Here is a 7,410-nt window from a genome sequence, read left to right on the forward strand (position 1 = left end):
TTTTTTTGGTTTGTTGTTGTTGTTGTTTTTGGGCTACACCCGTTTGATGCTCAGGGGTTACTCCTGGCTAAGCGCTCAGAAATTGCCCCTGGCTTGGGGGGACCATATGGGACGCCGGGGGATCGAAAGGCAGTCCTTCCTTGGCTAGCGCTTGCCAGGCAGACACCTTACCTCTAGCGCCACCTAACCGGCCCCAACAAAATTATTTTTTATTGTTTAAACGACTAATATTTTATAATAACAGTCACAGAAAACTAAAAGGCACATGATGAGTTGAAAACTACCCATCTTTAGTAGCTAAAAATTAGAAATATAAGAGTCAGTCCCAAAATGCTCAACCCCACATTCAACCCACAAGCCCTTTTTAAATTGTATCTCCAGGGACTAGACTAATGTACAGTGGGTTGGGTGCTTTACACAGCCCTCCTAGGTTCAATCCCTAGCATCCTGTATGGTCCCTGAGCCCCGCCAGGAATGATCCCTGAGTGTAGAGCCAGGACTAAGCCCTAAGCACTGATTGGTGTGGCAAAAAAAGTCACTTCCAGCATAGTGACAATGAACTTTTGAATGAAAACTTAAAATTGCCATAAACAAGGTATGAATTGTTAGGGGAGATGATGAAGAAAGAGAAGTCCCATCCTAGCTGCTGAGTTGGCCTTATAAACTTAGAAATATTTATGTGGGGCCCGGAGAGATAGCACAGCAGCGTTTGCCTTGCAAGCAGCTGATCCAGGACCAAAGGTGGTTGGTTTGAATCCCGGTGTCCCATATGGTCCCCCGTGCCTGCCAGGAGCTATTTCTGAGCAGACAGCCAGGAGTAACCCCTGAGCACTGCCGGATGTGGCCCAAAAAACAAAAATTAAAAAAACAGAAATATTTATGTTTCATGCTCACTTCAGTAGCACATATACTAAAATTGGAACGATACAGAGAAGATTAGCATGGCCCCTATGAGGATGAGATGCAGAAATATTTTTGGTTTCTTCTGATCTTCAATATTTGCCTCATTTCTTTAAACATGATCATAAAGTGCAGACTGCAGAATCAGGGTCTTCAAGGCGATGTACCTATCTGTTCTTCCTTTCTAATCTCATACCTGTCTGTGCCCTACTGTTCTGCTCAAACCTGCAGCACTGCAACTATCCCTTCAGTTCTTCCTTTATCACTAGATCTTTCCCAGGTCACCCCTTGAGTTGCTCCCCAGGCCCAGCTCCACTGTCCCTGGAGGTACCTTTCCTAGGATAACTCCCTGCCACCTGCAGGGGAAAGACTAATCCTCTTCCCTATGATTAGTACACAAGTACCCAGCCCATCCTTCCCTCTTCAGCTTAGCATTTATATTCTTCCTTCTCTCAAACACACTAGAAATCTACTTGTCTCACAAATAGGCCATTCAGTTTCACACTCTCATGTATTGTAAATGCTGTTCCCTCTGACTCAATTGCTTTCCCCCAGCTTCTAACTACTGGTTACTCCAGTTTATTCTTTGATGGCCATCTCTCTCCTTATCCCATCCCTTACCCTTCCTGAGCATCTACCAGCTCTGGGTGACCCCTCTTCCCATGCCTGTATGTTCTTTTTTGCATTTTATATATACATACATATATACACATATCTATAATATATTCATTATTTATTTTTTCATCTTCATTTAAAACTTTGAGGTTTTTGAGGGACTCCTAGGCCATCTCTGACCTCTCTACCCCCAATACCTAGTGTAATCATTCATACACAGCAGGTATCAAATTAGTGTTTCTAAGTCAAATTGGTTTGATTCCCAGACTACCTTAACCGAGAAGAGGTACTGCAGGCTCTGGACCCTGGTCCCAGCTGCCAACTCACAACAGGGTGCCATGTTCCACCCTTTGCACCCAGAAGGGAATCTGACTGCTGCATTTTCTGAACTGAGTCACCTGGGAGAAGCTCTAAATAAAGTACACAGGTAGTGAATCCTGAATGGCTTTTAAAGTTTCTCAAGGAAAAGGAAATTGTAAAATGTCCCACTGGGACCATGAATCAATCTCTCCCAGTCCAGACTTGTGCCCAAAGCCAGCTGCTTGGGCTGGGAGATAAGGGCCCCCCATGCTGAGGACAGAAAAGTAACAAATTGACAACATTCAGGAAGAATATTTCTCATTTCCAATAGTATCATCTATACCCTGTGGCATAAAGCACCTCCCGCCTTATTAACGACTTTTACATTTTTAGTGCTGAATCCAAGGTGAAAGGGAGGAGGGGGAGAGGGTATGTCTGCACCAAGTCCTTTAGGAACCAGGAAAATGCAGTGGCAGAGATGAATTGTAGACCCAGAAATAGCATTTTTTGGATGAAATGTATAATGTTCACTCTTTTTCAAAAAAATATTTAATACAGCCCAAATGACATCATATCAGGTCAAACAGAGAAGGATGAGAAGAAAAGTACTGAGCATGAGAAGAAATTAATACAGACAGAGGCTTCCTAAAACGGATTCCACACTGCTCACACTAAAGATCAAAAGAAAATCTTCATCAGAAAAGGTGTCTTCCCTGACCAGTCACTTGGTAGCTGCACTGACTCGAGACTACTAACTATCTGCTATATTTCAATTATTGGCATCCAAAAGAAGGAAAATAATATATAGCAAGATAGGTTTCCTAGCGTAAGAAATAAGGAAGTCCCTAATCATATTAATTAAACTCACTTATAGTTCACCTGCATATAGCCCCTTAAGTTCCCACCTGGCTCCCCGACTGCCCAGGACAATAGCTCTCATGTTTATCATTCCCAAACAAGCAGTTCTGTGTTCACTTCAACAGCACATATACTAACAGAGAAGAATAGCATGGTCCCTGTGCAAGGATGACACACAAATTAGTGAAGTGTTCCATATTTTTAAAAATAAATAAATAAAAGCAAGCTGTTCCATGTGACACAGAACTAAAGAAATCCAGAGATTAACATGACCTCATTTACAATCTTATGATATCAAGTAACTAGAGTCCATTCAATATGGTTTTAAACAAAGGAAGCTAAAGAAGCTTTATTCATTTTTAAGGCCACTGAGTTGACTGAAATAATTCAAAAAGAAAACAATTTTAGGAAAGAACTAGAAGGTATAACCAAAAAAAAGCCTTCATAATTTTAATAACATCTCTCATCTCAGAGTCTGTCTCTGTCTATCTATCTCTGTCTCTCTCTCTGTCTCTGTCTCTCTCAAAAACTAATTATTTAATAGTATACTGCCTATTCTCATTTAATAACTGTTTTCAATTCTGGCATCTAAAATTATATTGCCTATTTTTCTTAAATCCCACAGATGAGTCAAACTATTCCATGTCTATCTCCCTCTGACTTATTTCATTCAGCATAATAGTTTCCATATTCATCCATGTATAGGAAAATTTCATGACTTCATTTTTTCTGATGGCTACAGTATTCCATTGTGTATGTACCACAGTTTATTTAGCCACTCATATGTTAGCAGACATCTGGGTTGTTTCCAGATTCTGGTTATTGTAAATAGTGCTGCAATTAATATAGGTGTGCAGAAGACAATTTTTTTCAGAAGGCAATTTTGTATTGTGTGTTTTTGTTTTTGTTGTTGTTGTTGTTGTTCCTAGAGTATAACCATAGGAGTGGTATAGCTGGATCATAAGGGAGCTCAATTTCCAGTTTTTTGAGGAATACCCATATTGTTTTCCATAAAGGCTGAACAGCATTCCCAGCAGTATTATTGCAATACCCAGAAACAATAGAGATGAGGGCTGGAAGAACCAGTCCATGATATAAAGCTTAGCACAAAGAGTGGTCAGTGCAGTTAGAGAAAGAACTACACTAACAACTATCATGACAATGGTAGTGAGTGAGAGAAGTAGAATGCCTGTCTCGAATACAGGCAGGGAGTGGGAGAGAAGGGGTCTTTGGTGGTGGGAAGGTGGCACTGGTGAAGGGGGTGTTCTTTACTATAACTGAAACCCAACAATAAACATGTTTGTAATGATCGTGCTTAAATAAATATATTATTAAAATAAATAAATAAGGGGCCGGAGAGATAGCATGGAGGTAAGGCGTTTGCTTTCATGCAGGAGGTCATCGGTTCGAATCCCAGCGTCCCATATGGTCCCCCGTGCCTGCCAGGAGCAATTTCTGAGCCTGGAGCCAGGAATAACCCCTGAGCACTGCCGGGTGTGACCCAAAAACCACAAAAAAATAAATAAATAAATAAATAAATAAAATATATTGCATTAAATTTTGTTTTGTACTTGGATCTTATTGTAGTAATTATGTCTTTCCTGTCATAAACTTTCTTTTAGTTTTCTGATAATATAATTTAGTTTTCATAATAAAGGAAAAATCTACAAATGTAAGACTTAGTATGAGTAAATAGAATTAAGGAAATTTAAGTAGAAAAATATAAATAGGCTTATAAAAATACAAAGTGTTTTATCCTAAGAAAGAGAATATTATGTTGTTTTATAACAGAAAATATATTTTACTACTTTTTATGTGCTTGCATTAATAAATAAAAGATTGCAATATAAAAATATCTGAACATGGGGCCGGAGAGATAGCATGGAGGTAAGGCGTTTGCCTTTCATGCAGAAGGTCATCAGTTCGAATCCCGGCGTCCCATATGGTCCCCCGTGCCTGCCAGGAGCAATTTCTGAGCATGGAGCCAGGAATAACCCCTGAGCACCGCCGGGTGTGACCCAAAAACCAAAAAAAAAAAAAAAAAAAATATCTGAACATAAATAAATTGATCAGACATAGAACAACCAGTGTAAATGAGTTGTTAACAATCCATTATTGAAAATATATAAAATTCTGGGCCCGGAGAGATAGCACAGCAGTGTTTGCCTTGCAAGCAGCCGATCCAGGACCAAAGGTGGTTGGTTCGAATCCCGGTGTCCCATACGGTCCCCGTGCCTGCCAGGAGCTATTTCTGAGCAGATAGCCAGGAGTAATCCCTGAGCACCGCCGGGTGTGGCCCCAAAACCAAAAAAAAAAAAAAAAGAAAGAAAGAAAATATATAAAATTCCTTAGAAAGCTAGGAGTAAACCTAGAAGGCTAATCACAAACTGAGAGGAGAAAACAAAGAGAGGTTTCCACAGTAGATGCCTCATTGGTGAGGCCACCTAAGGTCAGACACCCAGCAACGTAATTCCAGTTGGTCCTCGAAGCAAAGGCAAAGGGCAGGAGAGAATGGCAATACAATCCAGGATCCTAACCATAAAATGTCTACATTACTTAATTAAAAGTAAAAAAAAAAATCAATATGCTGCATTAAAAAGTCTTGAAACTTCTATAGACTACATTTTCTTCAAGTGGTAGGGATTTGCAAAGACCATGCTAAAATATTTAACAAGTTTTATTTCTTCTCATCGAAGTTGTAGGGACCATTATAAATATAATTTGAAGAGTCCTTCTAATTGTTTCACAGAATTTCTTGTGATAGATGTAGCTCTACATAAAGCCTACAGCATTATAGGTTGGCACACAGAATTCAAAGCTGTCAATTAACTGCCTTTGCTGACCCTGTTCAGGAATGAATGAACACCTGTGGATCAGGGCAGGGATGTGAGAAATGATGCAGGAGCAAACTCAGACTAGGACCAACATTTAACTTCTTAAATTTTTCTGTGTCCTCCAGGCTCTCAAATACTTGCACCCTCACTCTGCTCCTTTTTGAGAGGGGTCAAAATTTAGGGCTGTTCTCAGAGTTTACTTCTGGCTCTATGTTCAGAGATCACTGCCAGCAGGGTTCGGGAGACCATCTGGAATGCTAAAGACTGAATCTGGGTCAGCCGCATGCAAGACAAGCACCTACCTGCTGTACTATCTCTCCTACCCCTCTAAACCTCTTTTCTGCAGAGGGGCCCATGCTGGGCTTTTGGCTCTGGCCACTAGGAATGTATGTTTTCCCTTTGCCAGCTGCACTGTTTCTCACTTTCCCCTAGAATGTGTCCATTTAGAATCACAGACTCACCTCCTTTTCCCTTCAGGTTGATGTAATGCTGACAGCACATAGGGTCATCCAATAGGATAAATAAATAGGATAAATAATGCCACATCCTCAGAAACTACAAGTAAAATTTCACGGCCTTAAAGAGGCATGATGTGGGGCCCGGAGAGATAGCACAGCGGTGTTTGCCTTGCAAGCAACCGATCCAGGACCAAAGGTGGTTGGTTCGAATCCCGGTGTCCCATATGGTCCCCCGTGCCTGCCAGGAGCTATTTCTGAGCAGTCAGCTAGGAGTAACCCCTGAGCACCGCCGGGTGTGGCCCAAAAACCAAAAAAAAAAAAAAAAAAGAGGCATGATGTGGAAAAGCCCTTGCAAGGAGATACAGATCTTTAGATCCACTACAAGGACAAATTCAAAACATCTGTGGCAGAATGAGAAAGTTTTGTTGAGAAGTTCCTTCCACCAAGAGGAGGGCACTCATTTCATCCCCAGGAAATGGGTTACTTCTCTTATTTTATAGACTTTCAGCGGGGTCTGCAATTTGATGTATCAATTTCATCCAGGAAAAGATGAGCCTCTCTGCTGCAGAAGATGAGATTTTCTGGAGAAACTTAAAGGAATTTTATAGCTAGTTTGTGTCGTCCATACCACCTGCTGACAGCTAGCTTCCATAAATACTTATTAAAATTAATATTGTTTGAGCAAGTCAAAAAAGAAGAAAGCACTTCTGAGGGTGGATGCATAACATAACTCTCCCCTGCACAGAAGCCGGGCCTGAATACTATGGCATTACCTGATAGAGAGCAATACCATTGTGATGGAGAGAACATTGTGAGGGGAATGAATAATCCATTCGAATGGCATTCGGGAATAACACTCCTGGAGGTGGATAGGTTGGGTGTAAGAACCTGACTGTTCATCATTCCACCTCTATAATTTACCTGATGCCTTCATGCACACAACATCAGCATCCAGTTGTTGTGACACTGATTTGAAAAAGTTGTGAGTGAAACCAGGCCTTGCCTAAACACAGCAACAAGCCTGTAGTCAGCACCTGCTGTTACACATTTAACCTACAGCAAAAGCTTTGATCCTCTCCTTAAAGTGGAAAAATTGAGTCCTGTTCCTAGTTAGCAGGATCTTTTGGATGCATGTTTAGCTTTAACATGGTACTTCTGCATCATCTACAAGGAGTTCCACTAACTTCATTCCAATTCATCTTCAACCCCATTATAAAAACAGAAATCACTATCACTCTGCTATAGAGAAACAGGTTCATAGGAAACAAGTGACTTGCTCAAACTCACAAAGCTAGTGAGGGACAAAGCAACAAGATTTGCATCCAAGATTCTAATGCAATCCACATTCATTGTGACAGACCCTGCATGGTCACAGGGCACGATGATGTTATTATTATAATTCATCTTTGCCCACGAACTTCAGGCCAGCAGGGAAGGTAGTGTGT

General features: G+C 40.9%; 2 pseudogenes; both read left to right on the forward strand.

Moving 5' to 3' along the window:
- The first annotated feature begins 886 nt into the window (after positions 1-886).
- On the forward strand, positions 887-984 carry LOC126012373 (uncharacterized; annotated as a pseudogene).
- Positions 985-2,782: 1,798 nt separating this feature from the next.
- LOC126012368 (uncharacterized) lies at positions 2,783-2,876 on the forward strand (annotated as a pseudogene).
- The last annotated feature ends 4,534 nt before the right edge of the window (positions 2,877-7,410 follow it).

Source organism: Suncus etruscus, chromosome 6 (assembly GCF_024139225.1).
Source record: "Suncus etruscus isolate mSunEtr1 chromosome 6, mSunEtr1.pri.cur, whole genome shotgun sequence".
NCBI classification, from domain to species: Eukaryota; Metazoa; Chordata; class Mammalia; order Eulipotyphla; family Soricidae; genus Suncus; species Suncus etruscus.